The following is a 24,239-nucleotide window of genomic DNA, read 5'->3' on the forward strand; positions in this document are numbered from 1 at the left end:
AAGAGAATTCTGATTTTGACAGAGAGGTCATCTTCTCCTGGATATTCCCAATCGCAAAAGTTTGATTCTGAGGAATGTTAGTTCTCTCCAACTCCAATAGAGGGATATTCTTTTTCAAAAGCTATTTTCAGGATGAATGAGGTATTTTTGTGGGAACAGGTGGATGCTCCCCCTGAAATTAGATACTTTGTCGCAAGTGGATGTGCCACATACTACATCCATTCCTCCTATTTTACCAGCCTTTGAGGATGTGTTGTATTCCACCTGTAATATCTCCAAATATCAACATTCAGTCCCCAAAAAAAGCAGCTAGACTTTAAAGTCCCTCAAGCTAGGATAGTATAAGAAAAAAACTTGTCAGTACTGGTTGATATTTAAGAACTTTTCTTTAGATTAAGCACTAGTAGGTTCAGTCTGCTTGAGTTGGTGGTAGCTCAGGTGGATGTAAAAAAAAAAAAAAGATCCTACAAAGCTTGTTGAAAAGAATAGAGCAAGATCCCCATTGCCCTAGCCAAATTTCCCTAGTAGTTAAAAGTACTACCTTGGATCGCCCCTAAAATGAGTCCACTAGCATAGTGGGATGAACAAGGTCAACAACTGATAACTAAATAAAAAGGATTTAGTCTCAACTCAGAAACTGGAGAGAAAATTCTTGCATCTTGCTCTGTGCTGTATTGAAGCTTTAGCATTACTTTTTATTGCTCTATACAATTTGTTACATTACTGAATGGCTAAATGGATACTGCCATATCAGTGTGATTTTTTTTTCAGTCTTTCTTGCATAGTTCTATTTATGTCCCCATAATGTGAAAGCCTGGATAAAATAAACTGAGAGTCCTGTTTTGCCATTCAGCTACAATGATTGTGCTTTTTATTCATTGGCTTCTTAAACAGTCTCCTGAAAGAATGTCATTGTAGTGATTGTGATTTATGGTGCATTTAAAGCTTTATCTGAATTAAATATCTTTATTGTCATTTTTTTAAGTAATTGAAGATGTAGGTCTAGCAAAGACTAACACACTATATTAACTAATACTGTGTAGCAGATTTTGCTCTGTTCTGTGACTAACATGTCTCATCATTGATCTGATAAGCCATTTTCAAGTAACTTTTTTTAGTATTCAGTGCAACTATGCTTAGTTTTGTGCAGTTTGATGAACAGCAGCACTTCACTGGCCAAAATGAGTATGTTCCTTTTTTTTTTTCTTTGCAATGGAGATGACGGCCGCCATTATTTTACACTTGCTACGCAGTGCTTTTGCTGTTTATCAAGTGTAAAAAATTAAAAAAAAAAAAAAAAGTGTCCGCGTGTGTGTGACTGTGACTGCATGCCTGAAAGTGAGTGAGATTGCTTGAGCAATTTTTTTTACTAACCAGCACTTCTGCTGTGTAGCGAGTGTAAAACTAAAACAAATGGATAATTAAAAAAAGGAAAGTGCATGTATACATTTATGAGTCTGTGTTTCTGTCTGTGTATGTGCATGTATGGGTGCTTATGCAAAAAGGTATGTGTGTTTGTGTGTGAGCGGTTGAGCAGTGGATGCAACTAATTTAAAATTTTAAGAGGTATGCATGCATACCTCTCAACCTCTTAGCTCAAGAAATTTGGATACGGCCTAAAATGGAGGGACAAAGTCTCAAAAATATGGACAGATTTTAAATGTTGCTCTCTTATACAATGAGAGAGTTGCTGTAATGACAGGATTTATATTGACATGCATTTTCAGTAACTCGGAGACGCACCTGATTTTTGACTCAATTTTTTTTTTTTTTTTTTTTTTTAATGCCCTTCCAGGGGTGTAGAGGCCTTCCACCTGTGGCATTCTGCCTCAGAACACCTCTGGATGGGCATTAATTACACAGTAACACACACCTCAGGCAGTATTGCTTGCTTGATTACTTCAGAGAGCAATTTAATGCTCAGAATGTACAGCTACGGTGAGTGATTTAACTATGAAGACTGTAGGAGTGTGAGCTTGTTGATGACATGTAGACTGTAACAAATTCCTTGCAGAAACATCACTATATGATCTCTGTGTGGCAAAATAAAGGCAGAAATTTAAACTGAAATGTTCTGGGTGCTATAGTGAGAGGGTGGGAAAATGGTAACTCTGGGATGAGATTAAGTACAAACAAATGAAATTATTCAAAAGATATAAAGCTTTTAGAACAGCCGTTATTTTACCCTGCTTAGTTAGATAAGGCAGCGTCTCATTACTTTCTGCTTAGAACAGACGTGTCCAGCCCGTGACCATGTAAGTCCAAATTCAACACTTTTTTTAAAAAAATTTTTGTACCTGTGACCTTTAACCTTAACATCAGTGTGCCCATGCGCCAAAGCACCCTTTCCATTAGTTTTTTTGTGCCGAAATAGGAGCTGTGTGTTATTGCTGAAGAAGAGGGCTTTGTCGTTGCCTTTAAAAGGGACAGCACCTCCTAAGTGTATTGATAGGTAAGTAAGAACCAACTTATTAAAGTAAAATCCTGCTGTTATTTTTTTATACCATTCTAGAGGTAGCAGAGATGCATACTGCCATCGGATAACCGAACTTGATGGATTTTTAGATGAAGTCTATAAATGGGATGCAAGTTTTTTAGGAAAATGGGTTTGCCTAATATATAATTATATTAATAACAGATAAGTACTGTTCCCACATCCCAAAAGACATGTTGTAGGTATATTTGACACACTAAATTGGCCCTAGGTGTGAGTGCTTGCATGTGTGTGCCTTCTGTGGAAGATTGGCCGCCGGGCTGGCAACTCGACACCGTAAAACTCCACTGCCAATCATGAGCGGACAGTTGATCCGCTGTTGTGACCCCTAACCGGGAAAAGCTGAAAGAAGAAGAAGATTAATGATTAAAGCTAGTATACCGTTGATTCCCATGAACAAGGCAGCTTGGGTAGATCTAAGTAATTATTATCCAAAGCAGTAATACATGTAAATGCAAAGGTATTTGCCAGTGCAATAGTTATGAGATTAGACATGGTTTTCCTGCTTATAATTCAACTGCAATAAATTGGATTTATAAGATGATAGAAAGTAGTAGGTAACTGGTGGGGGTAGACCCATCTATTTGTTCATGCAGACAAATGAAAATACCATGGATAAAGTGCATGTTGTTATTTTCAAACTTAGGAAAGTGAGACATTGGATTGGGGATTAATACCTTGTGCTAAAAAAGGAGATTTTGGACATTCAGTTTTAGCTTAAGTAAATGCACTTGAGACTATACCAGGGTTTGATATTTTTGTGAATGGGGTATGTTGAATGAAAGTTGTACTGAGAGAGATGTATAATTGTGTACTCACGTGAAGTATAATGGTAAACAAAATGACAATTTTTTTTCTAGTCTCACAGTAATTCTTTTATATAAAAATCTTTATTAAGTCACAAGTAAAACAGTGACACAGGTGAACATGCATTATTTCTCTACCTCAAGAAAAGGTGAAGTAGCAAATAATTTTGACATGACTTGAACTAGTGGCATGCAGAACTCCGGCACTCTTTACCCCTTCAAGCTTCTCAGCACTGTGTAATACAGTCAGTTTTTAGATCCAAATATTCCAGATTGTTGCTAATTTCCCTTGCAGTGAGAGATTTGTTAGTTGTTGTTTTGGGAATATTTTTTTCCAAGAATTACAGTTCTGTACATTTGGTCATATAAAGTTTAAGACAAATGTATTTCTTTACTTCTGCAGATGTATTTCTCCACTCTGACTTCATTTAACTCATGGATGTTTATTAGATTACTTGCTGCTCCATAGACTAGTACCAGAGCTTGGGAAATAATTACAGCAAAGTTGTAACATAACCATTAAGCCTCTAATAATCAGTTTTCCACTCTATGGTCACAAATCTTTTAGTTCCAGGATCTTGTATAAGACAAAAAGAAAAGTAGAATGTCATACTTTTGTTGTTATTGCCTTATGTATCTGGTCACCCATTTATTTGTTCATTTGTTTTCTCTGAGAGCTTTCCTTCACTTGCTGATGGGCAACAGTAGTCTAAAGAAGCTATATCAAGTGGTTCAGCTCATTGAGCCATTCCATTTTTCAGTAAACCATGTTGATATCACTAGGCTTGTTGTGACCTCTCTGCAGCAAAAACTTGAGATGGTGTTTATATAGTTGGGGAGGGGTCTTTAGACACTGTTCATACCAGGTTAAAAGTGCAGAGAGGTATGCATCTGTTTCATTTCTGATGCTCTGTGTTAATGAACTTCATTTGGATCTATTCAGCAGCTTATGAATGTGAAGTGAAGGCTAGCTCACTCACTTACATATGTATAATTTTGTTGGTTGCAGCTTGAGGGGTGTGCTTGAATTTTATATAAGAAAAGTTAGACTTGAATTACTTAATATTTGCATTTTGTCCGTGTTGACTTTTTTAATGGAATGAATTCTGTTAAACAATGTTAAATTATTTTTCTGTATGCTGTAAACTGCTTCAGTAAAAAGTTCCTTTACTGTTAAATTCTGTGGGGTCTTAACCTGAAACTATTCTACTACTAATTTAAGCAGATGAGAGCTCGGTTTAATCTTCATCCAATGGATGGTACTTCAGGAGTGTAGCGCACCCTCCTAATGGTACAGTGTAGTGGCAGTACCAGAACTTGACTCAAAAGTATCGGGTGTGGGGAAAGAATGGATGGTGGTCTGATCTTTCTGGCATCTGTGAGATGTGAGAACATGCAGTTTTGATTGAGTTAAGTGACAGAGTGGGCCACAGTTATTTGCAGAAAAGCAGTGTAGTTGATGTTCTTCATCTCACATTGCTGCAGTCCTTACATATGGGTAGTCAACTGTCCTCGGTCGGCCCGAATACCAAAGTATTAGGCTGACGTCGGTCAAGGCGCTTAAAACTGACATCAGAACGTCAGGGTACAAAAGCGCATGACCGACGTCATTTCCTCAGTCTTTTTTGCCGCATGGTCCGATGCAGAAGCAGCGTTGCAAGTGCCGTTCGGCGTTCTGAAATTTTTCGAATTCGGAGTTTCAGACTGAATCCAAGTTGGCTAAGTACCCCGTTGGGGATTATTTTGGTTTTTTCTTGCCTCAGTGTTTTACCGGATGTCAGAAAAAGTGAATAACTGTATTTCTTGTGGGAAACAGATACCGCATAGGGATTATCATTCTTTGTGTATTCCTTGTTTGGGGCCTGAGCACGACGTTGTTGGGTGTCGCTTTTGTGCTAGGTTCAATAAACGCACTATTAAGCGAAGGTTGGATTGTGCTAGGCTGGTCTTTGGGAAGCGGTGCAATTATAACATGCCGTCGGATTCTCCGGCCCGCTTCTGTAAGAAGCGCAAAGACAAAACAGTTAAACCCAGGCAAGATGAGTCGTCCGTTCCGGACGCCGGTTCTTTAGAGGCTTCAGTGGAACCGGTGGTTCCGACGGAGACTTCTCTGGAGTCTCAGGGGGTGACTTTGATTTTGCAGGAGGTGGTCTCTCAGGAGGCAGGTCAGGCTGAAGGGGCTTCCCAAGTTACTGTACTCCCCTCCCTTCCTAGGGTGGTTAGGCCTTCTCCTTCTGTTTCCAAGGCTTCTCCCAGAGGCAGGCCAGTTTCAGCTTCTGTTGGTGTCACTCCTAGTTCAGCAGGGTCTGTGCCTAAGAAGCACATGCTTAAAATGGCAGAAGATTTAATTACTCTGATTAGAGGTTCTATGTCCCCTCCTGATGAGGCCTAGGGTGGAGCCAGAGTTGGGAAGTTTTGAGCAGGCTTCGGATATTTCAGAGTCTTCAACTGAAGACTTGCAGGACTATTCTCCTTATTCTGATTCTGATGCAGATGATTCCACTCCTTCTGCTTCTCCTCCAGAGGATTTTTCTTTTTCAGAGACACTTCATTCTATGAGGGAACATTTTAAGTGGGAAGGTCAGGACTTCTCTGATTCTAGGAAAAGGCTTAGGGAGTTTTTGCTGTTACCCCAGCATAGGCCCTTGGCTATACCCCCTGTTCTGGATGTTGTGGAAGATGTGTTTGCAGAGGCTTCTCTTAATCCTGATTCTCTGCCTCCTGCTCCTGTTAAACCGGATAGGTATTACAGGGTGCCTGAGGCTCATAAATATCTTTATAAGAGTCCTAGGGCGGACCCAGAAGCTATTAGTCAAGGCCTCTGTTGTAAAAAATCCGGTTCCTCTAGGTAAAGAAGCCAGAGCTTTGCATAGATGGGGAAAGAAGGTCTATACATCTTCTACCTTAGCTATGAGGGCTTTGAATTGCCAGTTTCATATGTTGAAATATCAAAACTTTCTTCTTTCTCAATTGAAGTCTAAGGTGGATGCTCTGGCGGGAGGCATTGAGTGTAAAGAGTTGCAAGATTTGGTGCATGTCTCTGAACAAGTGGGTAAGCATTCATTACAGTGTGGTTTTGATGCTGTGCAGGCCTCGTCTAGGTTGGCTGCCACTGGCTCAGTTCTTCGCAGGCACGCCTGGTTAAAGGATCAGAATTTATCTGACCATGTTAAGACAAGGATTTTGGATGCTCCTTTGCAGTCTGATGTGTTGTTTGGTTCACCTGTGGAATCAGTCTTGAAGAAAATGGAAGACAAGGCTAAGTCTATGCAGGCTGTTAAGGATTTTTTGCAAGTTCAGCCTCCCAAGTTTAGTAGGAATTGGCCTGCTAAGGGGTGGACGATCCTTCTTATGATTCTCAGTCTAGGGGTAGATCTAGACGTGGTAGGGGCAGAGCTCAGAGTTCTTTCAGGCCTAGAACAGGGAGTTCACCTGCACAATCTTCGGGTGAGGGCAGGGGCCAGGCCTTTCGTAAACAGGCCCAATGACCTACTTTTTCAGCTGCCAGATCCTCCTTGCCTGGCAGCACCTTTGGGAGGAAGGTTAGCACTCTTCAAGGAAAATTGGATGTTGATTACCCAAGACAAATGGGTATTGGATATCATACACCAGGGTTACAAGTTTTATTTCCATACCTTGCCTCCTTTCAAAGGCATGCCGGACGTTCCTCCTCAGCAAAGACTAGAGGCTCGCAAGCAAATTTCTTTACTACTTCAAATAGGGGCCATACAAACGGTTCCTCTGCCAGAAGTGGGCCTAGGATTTTATTCTCGCCTGTTTCTAGTACCAAAGAAAGGAAACACGTGGAGACCAATTTTGGATTTATCCATCCTCAACACATATCTGGACATTCCCAAGTTCAAAATGTTAACGTTACAACAGCTTTTACCTCTGCTGGGCAAAGATCACTGGATGGTGACTCTGGATCTCAAAGAGGCTTACCTTCATGTTCCTATCAGGCCCAGTTGCAGGAAGTATCTGCGTTTGGCTGGGACTTCACATTATCAGTTCTCTGCATTGCCCTTTGGCTTATCTACTGCGCCCAGAGTGTTCACGAAGGTTCTGGCTCCAGTGGTAGCTTTCTTCAGGCTAAGAGGAATACAGATCTATCCTTATTTGGACGATTGCCTGATTCTGGCCCAAGAAAAGGACGAACTTCTTCATCATTTACAGTATGTGATGGCAGTGTTAAGATGCCTGGGGTATTCTGTGAACGAAATAAAGTCCAGTCTAGTACCCTCTCAGGACATGTGCTTTCTGGGTGTGAGACTGAATACAGCATCCCAGATGGCCTTTTGACCCCGGACAAACAAAAGAATCTTTCTCTTTACTTCCACCAGTTGTCTCATCAGTCCAGGCTGACTGCAAGGACAGTCCTTCAAGCCTTGGGGTTCATGGCATCTTGTATTCTGGTACTTCCCAATGCCAAACTGCATATGAGGAAGCTACAATGGTATCTCAAGAATGTATGGACACAGCACTGCCAAGATTTGGACACTGTCATTCAAATAATACCTTGCATTCAAAAGGAATTTTTGTGGTGGGCTCAGGAATGTCACCTAAACAAGGGACTCTCTGTGACCCGGCCAGAGGCGAGTCAGATTTTAACGACAGATGCCTCAGACAAAGCTTGGGGAGCTCATCTAAATGGAAAATGGATACAAGACACGTGGCCTGCCAGACTTCAACATCTACATATCAACTTGAAGGAGATGTTAGCAGTCCAATTTGCATTGATAGCTTTCAAGGATTTACTTCTTCCAGGGCAGGTGTTGATTCAAACAGACAACACAACTGTCATGTGGTACATCAACAAGCAAGGGGAACGATTCTTATCCTCTATGCAGACAAGCAATGATTTTGTGGGAGACTGCTCTCAGTTTACAGCTAAATCTTCAGGCAAGGTTTCTGCCAGGAGCACAGAACTCCTTAGCAGATGTGTTGAGCAGACAAATTATGGATCCCCACGAGTGGAAATTGGATCCTCATGTATTCCAGAGGTTGACAGTGTTATGGGGAACTCCAGACATAGATCTGTTCGCTTCTCCACTAAATTACCAGCTGCCAAAGTTTTGCACAAAAAGGTTTCATCCCTCAGCTTGGACAGTGGATGCTCTCTCATTCAATTGGAGCAATCTTCACGTGTATGCTTTTCCACCTCTGCCTCTCCTCCCAAAGGTACTGCTGAAGGTCAGACAGGACATGCCAAACATGATTTTAATAGCTCCAGATTGGCCTTGACAGCACTGGTACCCATTACTGAGAAGTCTGGTACAGGAGCCTCCATGGCCTTTGCCTTCGATTCCTCACCTGCTGTCTCAGGAGAACGGTCATTTACTCAATGTCAAACTTCATTCTCTACATCTGACAGCCTGGCATATTCTGGTTTAAACCCTGGAGGGTCTCAGCTTCCACAACAAGTTTTGAATGTTATTTTGGAGGCCAGAAGGCCTAGTACAAGGAAAGTTTACGCAGATAAATGGAGGAGATTTTTATTTTGGAGTACAGCAAAGGACTTTGATGTTTCTAAACCTAATTTAAGTGTGGCACTTCAATACCTTACTGAGTTATTGGACAAAGGTTTGTCCTTCTCCTCTATAAAGGTTCATGCTGCAGCAATCTCTGCTCACTATGACTGTGACCCACCATTATTTTCTCAGCCTTTGTTTAAGCAATTTCTTAGAGGGGCAAAGAATATAAGACCCCACGTAGAGCTCCTACTCCTGCTTGGGATCTCAATTTTGTGTTGGAGAAACTCACTCTACAACCTTTTGAGCCTGCAGCATCGGCAGAGTTGAAATATTTATCTTGGAAGACTGCTTTTTTGTTGGCCATTACCTCTGCGAGAAGGGTTTCTGAATTACAGGCCCTTATGGCAGTTGAGCCTTTCTTAATTTTCCACAAGGATAGGGTGTCTTTGCGTACTAACCCTTCTTTTATGCCTAAAGTGGTTTCTAGTGTGGCTTTAAACCAAACTATTCATTTGCCTACTTTTTATGCAAACCCCCAAAATAAAGGGGAAAAGATTTTGCACACTTTGGATATTCACAGACAGTTGCGATATTATTTGAGCAGAACTAAAGGGTTCAGGCAGTCTCAGCAGTTGTTTGTTTCTTTTGCTTTGGGTTCTCAGGGCAAACCTGTTTCAAAACAAACTATTTCTAAGTGGATTGGTTTTGTATTGCTTTCTGTTATTCCCATCATGGTAAGGAGATTCCAGCTGGGATTAGGCCTCATTCCACTAGGGCTACTGCCACTTCTACAGCTTTTTAAGGGGTGGCTACTAAAGATATTTTGGAAGCAGCTACTTGGAGTTCAGTGCATACTTTCTCTAAGCATTACCACCTTCCACTTTACTCTAAATCTAGGGCTGGATTTGCAACTGCAATTTTACAAGGCATGTTGGCAGCTCCTAATGCTTTATAGTTTTGCCATCCTCCCTTACCTCTGCTTTGGGATTCTACCCATATGTAAGGACTGCAGCAATGTGAGATGAAGAACATAGTACAGTTTTGTACCTACCATAAATGTAGATGTTCGAAGATCCACATTGCTGCAGTCCAATTTACCCTCCCTCCTTCCCCTCTGTTGTTGAAGGTGGTGGTGTGGTTTGTGTTGTACATATTGTAAATATGGTTAGTGCACGGGTGGTTGGTTGGGTTTTGCTGGTTTTTGGCTTTGGCCTGTCTTGTTAGGGCCTTCTGACATCTGGGGCAAGAAAAGACTGAGGAAATGACGTTGGTCATGCGCTTTTGTACCCTGACGTTCTGATGTCAGTTTTAAGCGCCTTGACCGACGTCAGCCTAATACTTTGGTATTCGGGCCGACCGAGGACAGTGGACTACCCATATGTATGGACTGCAGCAATGTGGATCTTCGAACATCTACATTTATGGTAGGTACAAAACTGTACTTTTCTATATTGAATAATGTTTCCCTTTGAACACTATGCCGTTTGTCGGAAATAGTTCAGGGAAGTGCTCATTAGATGGCCTTTGTCTGCAGTGAATCCTTGTAGTGCCCCCCCCCCCAATCCCAACAGGCACTGCTTTGAAGTCATATTTTTAATGCTTGCAGTTGCTAAAGTGAAGGGAAGTTCCTTAATGTAGTAATGAATCTTTTGGTACACTGAGAATATGATTCACTCATTTCTTTCTGTATACCAAGCCCCTGTATTCCTTCATTACAAGGATCTTTTCAGTAGCTATGCAAAGCAAGTTAAAACGCATAATGAAATTGCATGTTATGGGTTATTTGGGCTCTTGGTAGAGTCTCAAATTCTGAGATGATGTGTAGGTCTAGATCAGTTCATCAGAGTGATCAATGGCTACATTTTAATGTCTTGAAGGTCAGTTAGCCAGAATTAGTATCTATGCTAATTACTTTGCTCTTCTTCATTAAACACATTATTTCTGATGAAGTCTTATGATTTGTGCAGCTGGAAACACCATTAATATCGCTGCTTTTACATAAGTGTAACTTGTCTTATTCCCCCACCCTTGCCAAACTTCTGACACACTATTTGGCTTCTCAGAGGTCATCTGTTATGATTGCCCAGTTCCCGTTCCTGTTTGGGGGTGGTTAATTCCCCTATCCCCTTCTCCCGTGTAAAAATCAGGAATATTATTACAGCTTCTTTGCATTAAAATTCAGCTGCTGCACTTTGAGCTCTGTACTGCTCTTTAAGCTCTGTACGTGACGTTGCGAGAATGACAAGTACACACACAGTAAAGTACAATTTCCCTTAAGAGTGCACAGAGATCACAGTCAGTCTGGGGGCTGGTTTCTCCCTCTTTCTTCAGATCCCCAATAAGACACCCCGCACAGCTATTAGGGTTATGATCTTAGTTGTGTGGTCAAGCCAAAACCTCCAGCACCCTCTCTGTCCAACCAGTGCTTAGTGTCCCTGCCCAAGTAGCTGACACGCACACACACACTTTGAAATTTGATTTCTATACAAACACACAGACACTCTGGGGAAGGCTGCACAGGTTCACTAGCTATGGCCCCTTCTACCCAGGCTATAAGGTAGTACCAGTTGCCACCAGCCACTCTTACTTATCAGCTACTGTAAGGCCCTTCCCAAAGGGTGACCAATCTTACTGTGTAATGTTACTATTATCCAGATTGTGTGACCCAACAGCAAGGCTACTGCAGTGGCCCATACAGTGTCACCAAATACATATGCAAGTACTCTTAAGAGCTTAAATATCTCTAAACAAACTAGCCACAATTAAAAGGTTTAAATATATTTTATAATAAATAATAAAAGAACAAGGAAATACTCGACTCAACACAGTGATAGAGTTCAGAATCACAGGAAATATTTTAAAACATTGCAGGACAGTCTCACATAAATACAGAAAACATATGTCTGTTGTCAGATGCTGAAGAATTTGAAATGGTTCAGTCTAGCTGCTAATTGGACAATGGAAACCTTTATTTTCCTGCTTATTTTATTTATTTTTTTTTTTTACTTTGGTAACCTGCAAAGTGATTATACTCAATGTAATTCTTCCACAACCTGACTTAAATACAAATAAGTAAATGCACAACTGCACAGATGGTTAAAACATACCCAAAGGGGCTGATACATTTTTCGGCATTTAGCTTGAGGCCATGTTTCTGCACCAGTCATTTGTTTGGGTGAGACAGTCTTGTAGCTTATTCAAAATTGTTTTAAGTCAGTAGTATGAGCTCTTTACTTAATTGCAAATTTGTTTGCTTATTTTTGTGGATTATAGTATTGTAGGACTGCTAATGTTGACATTTTGCATACTTGGACTGCTGGAGTGGTTTTCACAGTGACAGATGTATTCATGACTTGCATAATTTCAGTGACCGATTCCAAAGATATTATGTAATGTGCATTTCAAAAGGAGTGCTCAGTTTGATAATACCATTTAAGATGGCAAATAGAAATCTGCGGGAGCCATCCGTAAAGTGAAGTTGTTTGTTTTTGAGTACTGAAGGACAAAGAATTGCAGGTTTCATCATTCCTGCAAGCTGTGCATACTGATAAACCCTCTTTCATCTTCAGACCAGCCTCACCAAATAGCAGTGCAGCAGCAAGAAATGTGACAGCAGCTTCATCCGCAGAGTGTTCGCCACTTTATCAATGCTATCAAGTGACTAAAAGCAGAGACTTTAGCTGTGGATTACTTGACAGTGCCAGATGCAGTCATGATTTGCATAATTTCAGGGACGTATTCCAAAAATATTCCATAATGTGCATTTCAAAAGTAGTGCTCACTTTGATAATCCCATTTAACATGGCAAATAGAAAACTGTGGGAACCATCCATAAAGTAAAGATTACAACTTGAAAAGACATTACGTGCAAAAACATGCTGTCAAATTCGATGCATTCCAAGTAATGTTTCATAGAGACTAGATAGAATTAAAAAGTAAACTTTCATCGAAACAAAATTTTTTTTTTTTTTTTTTAAGTTGCAACTCAATCCGATTCTATTTATAAAACTAGTTGTGTGGTAGCAAATCTGTTTGCAAAAAACTGAAAACCATTTACTGATGGTGAGTTCAATAACCTAAGTATGGAAAAAGTTCCAGATGTACTTTATCCTGATAAAAAAACAGATTTTTCTAAAAATCAGTTTTTCTCTCCAGACTATTAACAGGTGAATTGAAGAAACTGGAAAATCTATTCAAAGAGATCTGAAGAGTTGTTGTTGTTGTGTCTTTCGACTTTTCCCGGTTAGGGGTTGCCACAGCAGAACTCCGGTCCGCTAATGATTGGCAGTAGATTTTTACATGCTGAGTTTCAGGCCCAGACGCACAACCTTCAATGAAGGTACGCCCATTCACGCATGTCTCCACACAGAAGACGCTGTAGCTGAGAATCGAACAGGACATCTTACTGTGAGGTGACAACGCTACCGCAGCACCACCACCACATTCTGAAGAGTACAGCTGCCAATTTCAAATTTTATGCTTTGGCAATAGGTGAAAGTACTGTTGATAAACATACTACTCAACTTGCCATTGTTTTTAGTGGTGGTGTTGATAACGAATATAGTGTTACTGAATAAATGGTTTCTTTAGTGCCATTAAAAGACACAACTAAATCTCTTGATTTGTTTGAAGCAGTAAGTAATGTTACAGCAATTTTCTTTAACCTTTCCCAACATATTTGGTATAGCTTCTGATGGTGCAGTAGCATTTGTTGGTAAAAAGGAGGGACTTGTAAAATTAATAACGCACAAAGCAGTTGCTGACAGAAACTCAGGCTTGATGAAATATCACTGCATTGTACGTCACGAAAATTTATGTGCAAAAGCTTTAAAAAGGGATAGTGTTACGCAAACAGTAATCAAAATTGAATTTCATAAGATCCAAGGGATTGAATCCTCTGCAATTCCCGGATTTCCTTAAAAGTATGGACGCTTATTTTGGGGTTATCATTTATTTCTCTGAAGTAAGGTGGATGAGTAGGATAATTTGTGAACTATAATAGTCATATGGAAGCAAATGGAAAATCTGTGCCAGAACTTGAAAGTGAAAAATGGTTCAAAGAGTTAGCATTTTTGGTGGATTTGACCACTCATTTAAATGAGTTAAACATGCAGCTTCTAGGTGAAAATCAACTTATCTTGTGTTATCTTTCAAACCGTAACAGAATTCCAGATGAAACTTCAATTATGACAAGTTCAAGTTATGGCAAATAATTTTATGCATTTTAATATGTTGGCTAAACACAGTCCTGTGAACAGTGAAAAATATGCAGCCTTGGTTTCCATTTTGATACAGGAATTTCAGAGTAGGTTTCAAGATTTCTGAAACAGTCAGCAATTTTTTGGTGTATTTTCAACTCCATTTTCAGTTCACATACATACATTACCTGTGAATTTTCAAATGGAATGTACTGAACTGCAATCGGACATTCAACTCAAAGAAAATTTTTTATCTTCTCTCTTCACTAGACTTTTACAAGACCTACCTTCCCAGAGAAAAATATCCCTCGCTTCACAATCACGCCTTATGTATGCCATTGCTATTTTTGCTGTATGCATATCTGTGAACAACTATATTCAGGGATTAAGTACTTGAAGAGCAAAATTAGATCAAAAAATTCTGACGAGCACCTCAAGATCTCACTAAGAATTGCAAGCACTTCTATCGAACCAGACATTGATGCACTACTTTCACAAAAAGAAGGTCCAGTATCCTAGTAGTGACGACATACCTACTGCAATGAAATTGGAAACAAAAGAATACATCAGCACCTTGGCCGACATATGGACATTAAGGACATGACAGAAGACAATGGATATCTTTTAGAAACCAGCAAAATCAAGAGGTATGATCTCATAAAAATGGAAGGGTTCTGTACCTGTTTATTTGTAAAACAAAAAAAATATTAACTAAGATGTTAGTTACCTGTTAGATTAAGAATTAGAATTAGAATGAGAATTTTAAGGCAAGTAATTAGGCATTTATTACATTTATTCAGTGTTCAAATGCACCTACAAGGTCGAGTTTGGTCGCTTGTGGCACTGAAAGAGGTAACTATATGATACATTTTATATGCGGCCCCAAGACAATTTCTGTTCACTCAGTGTGGCCCCGACAAGCCAAAAGGTTGCTTAGAAGATGATGGTGAATACCTTCTATATGTGTGTGTATATGTATGTGTAATATATGTAATATTACACACACACACACATATATATATATATATATATATATATATATATATATATATATATATATATAAAATTCACTGATACTTTCTCCAGAGATTCTGAAAGAAGCTGTAAATGTTTCTCATTTGATTACTGCTGCGGTAGCCTTATCTGTATCAGTTATATCCTGCATTGTATATAACAGCTGGTCAGCTTCCAAAATTTAAGGGAATCTTCCAGTTGCCCAGGCCATTGAGCACTCAAGTAGAGCTGGATAAAATCAGTGGTCTGTCCATCAAGCCTTTCACAGCTTTCCAGCCACCAAAGAATACTTCTCTTGCAGGCTTTTGAGAATAGAATTTCTGCTATTATTTCTCCATTGCTGGCCAGGTAAGTTTCCTTTGGGGGCGGGGCTTCGACAATCTATTTTATGAGTGAAACAACACTTTTTCTTGTGTAAAACTGTTTGATCTCTTGTCAGTTTTCATTCGTCGTGATCCGACCCTTGGATCTTATTGCCATTTACACAAGCTCATGGCCTATAACAAACTCTCATTCCCTACCCATAATGCACCTCCCCTAGCATCCTCAGATCTCGTTTGCCACTGTAGAAACTGGTCACAGTTGTCTTCAGCTCTCAAGCTTCATAGTGAAGGATAAGTGTTTTATTTATAAATGTCTTTATCTCTTGTAGATATATGGGTCTACGTTGAATCAATGAAGTTACATTCCTCTGAAATGTAATTTCAGGAGCCCATTTTTCCGAAAGTGCATTCATCTGAGAATGCACTTTAGCGAAAAACCAATTCAGCGAAAACCAAACAAAAAAATAAATAGAACACTAAACATGTTTGCACCCTCCATTTTGGGGGGGGGGGGGCTGTGCTCCCCACACCCCCACTACTTCTATATTCTAACTCTGAGATCGCACTACAGTGGGGAAAAGGGAATATTCCCTTATCCCCACTGTGCCGCAATCTACAACAGCAACCTCACTTGCTGTTTGTTAAACGATTTTTTGCGGAAGTGGATTTTCGCATGAATGCACTTTCGAAAAAATGGTTTCGTGGAATTACATTTTAAAGAGATGTAATTTCATTGAGTCGAGGTAAACCCAAATGTGTGTGTGTCGTATAAAATATCTTTTCCCCTCCTAGTCCAGTTTATTCAGTTTTTTTTTCTTAATAGAGTAGTTTCACTATTAATTTTTTCTTTTATAAAGTTTTTTTGTTTTTTGCGTTAGACCGTATTTACCTTGAAAGTTTGTGCTTTGGCAAATCACTAATATGATCTGTTGATTTTAAGTCACAAAATAAACATTTACGTTTGTATTTCCTGCCGTATGGAATTTCTTCCGTAAGCTGCTCTTTTCTGTGATGGACTCAACCTCCGCACTCACACGCACACAGTTTTTAAATCCATTCTAATTTTTTTTTTCCTGTTTAGCAGTATTGTTGAGGCTCACCCCCCCCCTCCCAATCTTAATGGAGACCCATCAAAAGGTATAAATTGTTTTGCTGTTCGACTAAGACAGAGGAAGAATGATGACCGTTGTAAGGCATTCAGAGCAGGAAGAAACAGAGTTTTTACATCTACCACTATCAGAACTTACTGCTTAATGACACTAGTTTATTAAACTGTTATTCCTTTAATGTTGTAAGTCTGTCAGCCATATTAAAAAAAAAAGAGAGAGAGAGAGAAAAGTGTGAGAGGATGATCAGGGTGGTCTTGAAATCCTGCCATCCCCGGTACACTCATACATGCCTTGGACAAGCCACCCTTTTCAACAGAAGACTGATCACTCTGATTTTTTGCTTGCATCTTCTGACATGTTGCTTTTTGGATCCGATGTAGGGTTTTCTTGGATCCACAGCTGTCATGCATGCCACTCGCTTGGTCGGATCCTAATTTTCAGATCCGACAAACAGATGTAGTTGGCACTGAGGTTTGAACTTATCACACGTGACACGTTTGGATTTCAGACTGCATATCCTTCAAAAACCATATGCTAACACCAGTCCTGTTCTAACAACTTTTGTTAAGAGCATTATTTAGAATATTTTTCTTGCTCTAACAGATGGAGAGGTATGGTGTTGGATTCAGTGGCTGTTTTGGCCTGGATTTCTTTGGATCTGATGCAGGGTGTTCTCTCTGATCCATGCCTGTCGGTCATGTCTGAACTGTTTCAGTCAGAACCTAAGCCTGTGATCCGACATGTGGATTTAGTTGGTTCTAGAGTATACCTCGCAGAAGAACAATCCAATTCTTTGCCCGGGTATTGGTCTGTTGATTGTGAAGTATATCACAGAGAATTTAAGCAAAGGAATAGTGACTTATGTTTGGGTTTCAGATTTCATATCCTTCAGTACATGCATACTAACACAGAAACTGCTATTTTATCAACGTTTGGGACTTTGTTGTTTTATCTAGACATGTTTTATCTTCATATCAGAGCCTTGGTTGGATGTATGCTCTCTGTCTTTTGTGTTGGGTGAGAGTCTGAGTTAAGTCTGGTTCTGACTGTTTGCTGACTCTGCTGAATCTTTCTCCTTCTGGATTCATGGATTCCCGTCATGTGTTGTTGTCTGTTACTTTTGGTTGGATCCTGAGTTTTCGGATTCGACAAATTGTGTAGTTTGGTTCAGGAGAAGATCTCTCAACCATACCTCTCAACTGTCCAGATTCACAGAATGTCCAGATTTTTTTCCTTTTATTTTTTGGTCTGTTCCTCATAACATTTGTTTTGGCAAACCATCGAGATTGAAGTCACAGTAATACTGAATAATGACAGGCACTTTGAGTTTCAGATTTCTATTTCTTTCAAAAAATAGATACTGATACTGTGAGGTTGAAGTATGCTCTCAGCTGCAGAGTTTTTCACAGAATGTCCAGATTTTTTGACTCAAATACTGGTCTGTTGCTCATAAAATCTGTAGTTTTCAGACAAATCACGAAGGATTGAAGTCACCAAGTAATGGCATATATTTCAGTGTTGGACTAAATATTCTTCAGAAGATGCATACTAACAAAATCTTGTTTTTTCTAGAAGTTTTCTGAGATTAAAGAACATTATTTAAAATCTGTCCCTATGTTTGGGCCTTTGTCCCTCATTATTTTAGGCTTGAGCCAGATTCTTAAGAAGTTGAGAGGTATATGTTCTGGAGAGGAGCATTCCTCGCAGTTGTCTAGGTTTTTGCCTGATGCTTTTGGTCTGGCCACTTATTTTTGTAGGTAGACCTTGGCAGGAGCTGGAAAAACTTTGGATCCTATGGATTCAAATCTGGAGATTTGGAGTTGCCTTCGGTTCCTAGCTCCCTTTAGATTTGGCAGACATGGCTGTTGCCAGATCCGAGAGTTTTGGCTGTTGTCCTGTCAGATCATGTACCCTTGTCCTTGACGGATGGAGTCCTCCTTAGGATAGAGTCAAACTTTTCTTTCTACTTCTTCAGTAGCTTTTTTTGAGTCCAGGACATTTGACTGTTGCTGGTCCTAGCTTTTTTTTTTTTTTTTTTTTTTTCTTTTTTCGTTGCGTTTGGACCTTCGGATCATTCTGGTAGAATTGGCAAAAGGACAACATATATAAAAGTTTTGAATCTGACTACTTTGAATCCGAAGCTTGCAGGAGCTTTCGCACTGAGGTTTGAACAGCTTGGGATCATGCTGTGATTTTCGGATCCAAAAAATTAGAATCTGACCAAGTGAGTGACATGTATGACAGCTGTGGACATCCAGTTTGACAGCTCGGATTATGCTGTGATTTATCCCCTCTCCTGGTCGTCTTTCTCGAATCCTCAAATTTTGGATCCAGTAAACTTCACTACTACAGGAACACATGTTTTTTGAAAACTCTTCCCCTCCCCTTTTCTCGCACTCGACTTCTTAGGAGGATGTAGATGGGACAATAGTACTGCAAAGGACTGGGATGCAAATGGACACTGGTGGAAGGCAAGTGGCATAAAATCAGTGTTTTTTAATGACTACTAACAGAGCAGAGTTCCACTGGCTGTATTTCTGGAGCAGAGTCTGGCATGGAAAACAGTTTTGTGAGGTGTGTTTATACTTTGATGTTTCATTTTGGATTACTGAATTGTCTGAGACACAGAGCTGCAGGAAGGTCCACTTTGAATCTATTTAGATCTCGGTCTCCTATTCACCCCTCGAAAGGTTCTACAGTCAATAGGTTTTCAACTCTATCCGTCAAGCTATATTAGGAAGTGTTCAGTCCATAGAATCATTATCACAGGATGTTCATCGTGTTTCACTGTTGCAGTCATTACCCTTGGGTTATCCTGCTGGCAAGCTACCCGCAGTCGGCCTGAATTCCAAAGTCCTTGTCCGGCGTCGATTGCTGTCGCCTCTTCCCTGACATCAGTGCGCCAGGGGTATAAAAGATGCAGCCGATGCCATTTTCTTCAGCCTTTCTTGCAGCGCGGTGCCCGAAGCAAAAGCAGTTCGCAAGTGCCGGTCGGCCAACTCCTGAGATTTTCGAAATTGAATTTCAGATCCGAAGTCTTCTTTAAAGCTAAGTACCCTGTGAGGGGAAACTTTTCTTGCGCCAGACCGATGTCAGAAAAAGTTAACAATTGTATTTCGTGTGGGAAGCAAATACCTCATAAGGATTTTCATTCTTACTGTATTCCTTGCCTAGGCCCTGACTACGATGCAACTAGTTGTCGGTTTTGTGCTAGATTTAACCAATGCACTATTAAGCGTCGGTACGATTTTGCTTTTCATTACTTTGACCGAAGGTTTAACTATATAATGCCGTCGGAACAACCGACGACCGGAATTCTTAAAAAGCGCAAGGAAAAAGAAAAGGACAGGCATCCGAGGTCCAAAACCGACGACTAAGCCTCTTCTAGGCCAGTCGTCTGTTTGCCTGTTCTCAGTGAGGTGCTTTCGCAGCCCCTGACACCCGCTACCTCAGAGCCACAGGCCGCCTCCGACTCCCACGTGGGAACAGCTAGGCCTCTGGATACTCAAGGTATTGGGCCTTCGGAAACTAATCCCTCAGATGGGTCCGGAGCCGCTGAGCAGGCATCTGCTTATGAGAGTGTTTTCAGACCTTCACAGCTTTATATCAAGCCAACTTCAGCATCCAAGACAAAGACTAAAACAGTTTTAAAGACAAGGAAACAAGTACAGCATTCTCCAGGACAGACTTCATGCCTAAGAAACAGATGCTCAAAATGGCCGAAGACCTAATTACTTTAATCAGGGGTTCCCATTCCCCTCCTGATAAGAGGCTTGGGCAAGATACTGAATATGATTCCTCTGATCAGGTTTCCATTTCCTCTGACTCCTCTTCAGAACAGGGATAACTCTATTCCTCCCTATGAGGATTCTGATGCTGAAGAATCTATTCCTTCAGCTTCTCCTCCTGAGGATTACTCGTTTGGGGAAACCCTGCATACCATGAGGGAGCATTTCCACTGGGAGAGCCAAGATTATTCAGGTTCTAAGAAAGGCTTAGAGACTTTCTTTTACTACCTCAGCACAGACCTCTTGCTATTCCACCTGTTCTAGACATTGTAGATGATGTATTTTCAGAGTCCGGCCTGTCTCCCGACTCTTTACCTCCTGCACCTGTTAAGCCAGACAGATACTACAGGGTTCCAGATTCTCATAAATTTCTATATAAAAACCCTGCTGCTGACCCAGAAACTATTTCTCAGGGTCCCAAAGGGGTCAAGGCTGCTACTGCAAAAAAACCCTGTCCCCTCAGATAGAGATTCTAGGGCACTGGACAGATGGTGGAAAAAGTTTACACTTCTGCTACCTTGGCTGTAAGGGCTTTAAATTGTCTGTTTCATATGCTTAAATATCAGCAGTACTTAATGTCTCTGTTAAAACAGAAAATGTTGACAAATTATGAATGTTCTGAGAACAAGGAATTGCAGGATTTATTGCATTCAGCTGAACAAGTGGGAAAACATACTTTGCAGTGTGATTATGATTCGCTGGAGGCCTCTTGCAGGGCCGCTGTAACAGGTTCTGTTTTTTGAAGGCATGCTTGGTTAAAGGAACAGACTCTGCCTGATCATGTTAAAGCAAAATTATTGGATGCTCCATTACAGCATAATACTTTGTTTAGCGTTAAGGTAGAAGAGGTGTTGAAGAAAATGGAGGATAAAGCTAAATCTATGCAGACAGTGAAGGGTTTCTTACAGGTACAGCCACTCAGATTTAGCAGGAACTGGCCTTCTAAGAATTGGTCCTTTCCCATGTCAGACAGGCCACAAAGAGGCAGAGGCAGACAGCAGCCCAAGGGCTCATACAGGCCCAAACAATGGGGTGCTTCTACCTCCAAAAGCAGAGAAGACAAATCACAGCCACATAGGAAACAGTCCCAATGACTTCCCTCTGCTAATGCCATGCACTTATCTTTTGGCAGCACCCTTAGGGGGAAAGCTAGAACTTTTTTCACAAAATTGGCACATGATCACCCAGGACAAATGGGTCCTAAATATAGTCTATCAGGGCTACAGGTTCCACTTTCACACCCTTCCAAAGGCAAAAGGTATGCCAGACCTGTCACACAATCAGTGGGCAGAGGCACAAAAGCAAGTTTCATCTCTCATGGACATGAGGACTATTCAGCCAGTGCCACAACAAGAGCAGGGACAAGGATTTTACTCAAGACTTTTCTTAGTACCAAGAAAGGACACAGCATGGAGACCAATTCTGGACCTGTCTATTCTAAATACTTTTCTGGACGTTCCAAAATTCAAAATGTTGACTCTACAACAGCTTCTGCCCATGCTGGGCAAGAAGGCTTGGCTTGTAACTTTGGACCTCAAAGAGGCATACCTGCATGTCCCAATCAGACAATCTTGCAGGCGATACCTCAGATTCATAGCTGGCTCAATGCACTACCAATTCTCTGCATTGCCCTTTGGCTTATGTACTGCGCCCAGGGTCTTCACAAAATGCCTGGCACCAGTAATTGCATTTTGCAGACAAAGAGGAATTCAAATATATCCCTACTTGGACAACTGCCTTATTCAAGCAGAGACCAAACACATTCTACTAAAGCATCTGGTGTTTGTAAAAAAAGATTACTAATTTGCCTAGGGTACACAGTAAACAAAAATAAATCAAAGCTAGTACCCTCTCGAGAGATAATATTCCTGGGTGCAAGCTTAAATACAACTGCCCAGATGGCTTATCTCATGCCAGACAAACAAAGACAACTGACTTCTTACTTCAAAAGCATGGCAACAAAGACACAGTTATCTGCAAGAAAATTTCTGCAGGCTCTGGGCTACATGGCCTCCTGCATTCTGCTAATTCCATATGCAAGACAGCATATGAGGAAACTACAGTGGTATCTAAAAAGTGTTTGGACTCAACATTGCCACAGCCTGGAGTCATTAATTTCACTCATTCTCTGCCTGCAACAGGAGTTTCGATGGTGGGCACAGGCCTGTCACCACAACAAGGGACAGCCATTCACTTTACCCACAGCCAAGCAAACACAACAGATGCATCAGATTATGCCAGGGGGGCCCACATGGCAGGAAAATGTATTCAGGGCGCATGGCCCCCAAGCCAAAGGTATCTTCACATCAATCAAAAAGAGATGCTAGCTGTACAAAATGCCCTGACAACCTTCAAGGACCTACTTCATCCAGGACAGCTGCTGATAAAGACGGACAACACCACAGTTATGTGGTACATAAACATGCAGGGGGTCACACATTCCTACCCCCTCTGCAGACAAGCTATGATTTTGTGGAACACAGCATTGACGTACCAAGTACACCTGCAAGCACAATTCCTGCCAGGAAAAACAAATGCTCTGGCAGACGGACTAAGCAGAAACATCATGGATCCTCACGAGTGGAAACTAGGTCCACAAATCTTCAGCATGATAACAAGGAAATGGGAATGCCCCGACATAGATCTTTTTTCCTCCCCTCACAACTGCCAACTTCAGAGATTCTGCACAAGGACTTATCACAAACAAGCATGGAAAGTGGATGCCTTGTCATTCAGCTGGAACAACCTTACAGTATGTGCCTTTCCTCCACTGCCTCTCCTCCCCAAGGTACTCCTAAAGGTCAGACAAGAAGCCACAAATGATACTAATTGCCCCAGATTGGCCACGCCAACAGTGGTGCCCAATCCTAAGGAGTTTGTCCCAAGGCCCAGCCTAGACATTGCCTCAAATTCCTCATTTACTGACCCAACAAAACAATCAGATCCTGCACAGCCAACTCAGAACCCTAAATCTAGCTGCTTGGCGGGTAGTGTAACCATTCAGAATACACCTCTCTCTAAAGCGGTTATGGATGTTATTTTGGAGGCCAGGAGGCCCAGCACCAGAAAATCATATGCAGAAAAATGGAAGAGATTCTGTGCTTGGAACCAGACACTAGGAATTGACATGCTTGTCCAAAATATACCTCAGATTTTACAATATCTAACTGAGATGCTGGACAAAGGCCCATCCTTCTCATCAATTAAGATCATGCCTCTGCCATTTCAGCTCATTACAATGCAGACCCACCTATTTTTTCACATCCATTGCTTAGGCAGTTCCTCAGGGGGGCCAAAAATATAAGACCTCCAAGGAGAGCACCAATACCTGCATGTGACCTCAATTTTGTCTTGGAAAAACTCACACAGCCTCCTTTCGAGCCAGCCAGTACAGCTGAGATAAAATTCATATCCTGGAAAACAGCTCTGCTCCTAGCAATAACTTCAGCAAGAAGAGTCTCAGTTACAGACATTAATGGCTGTGGAACCTTTTATTATCTTCCATCCGGACAAGGTTTCTCTAAGGACAAACCCAACATTTATGCCTAAGGTGGTGTCCAGTGTGGCTCTTAACCAAGCCATTCATTTGCCTACTTTTTTCCCAAACCCACAGAATAAAGGGGAGAGACTTCTGCATACTTTGGACATACACAGACAGCTACGCTTCTACTTGGACAAAACTAAAGCTTTCAGAAAGACTGAGCAACTTTTAGAGGCATATGCTGCAGGATCACAAGGAAAGGCTATCTCAAAGCAGACTATTTCAAAATGGGTAGGACACTGCATTCGTTTCTGCTTTTCACAACATGGCAAGTCTGTGCCTAAGGGCATTAGACCACATTCTACCAGTGCAGCAGCCACCTCAGCAGCCTTCCTCAGAGGAGTACCAACCAAGGATATTTTGGAGGCTGCAACTTGGACTTCAGAGCACACTTTTACTAAGCACTACCACTTACCTCTTTACTCTAAATCCAGAGCAGGCTTTGCCACTGCAGTTCTGCAGGGCCTTATAGCCACTCCTAATTCTAATTGGACA

General features: G+C 41.0%; 1 protein-coding gene across 2 annotated transcripts in view; it reads left to right on the forward strand.

Annotated features, from left to right (window-relative positions):
• Positions 1–24,239, forward strand: part of ZBED4 (zinc finger BED-type containing 4) — a 457,399-nt gene that overhangs the window by 183,079 nt on the left and 250,081 nt on the right. The window contains exon 2 of one of the 2 annotated variants that reach the window (XM_044066974.1): positions 14,240–14,616. The exons of the other annotated variant lie outside the window; for it this stretch is intronic. The gene's annotated coding sequence lies outside the window, so the exon portion shown is untranslated. The remainder of the gene's footprint in view (positions 1–14,239; positions 14,617–24,239) is intronic. 2 annotated transcript variants of the gene reach the window in all.

This window comes from Protopterus annectens, chromosome 3.part1 (assembly GCF_019279795.1).
Source record: "Protopterus annectens isolate FY-2018-M chromosome 3.part1, PAN1.0, whole genome shotgun sequence".
Classification (NCBI taxonomy): Eukaryota; Metazoa; Chordata; order Ceratodontiformes; family Protopteridae; genus Protopterus; species Protopterus annectens.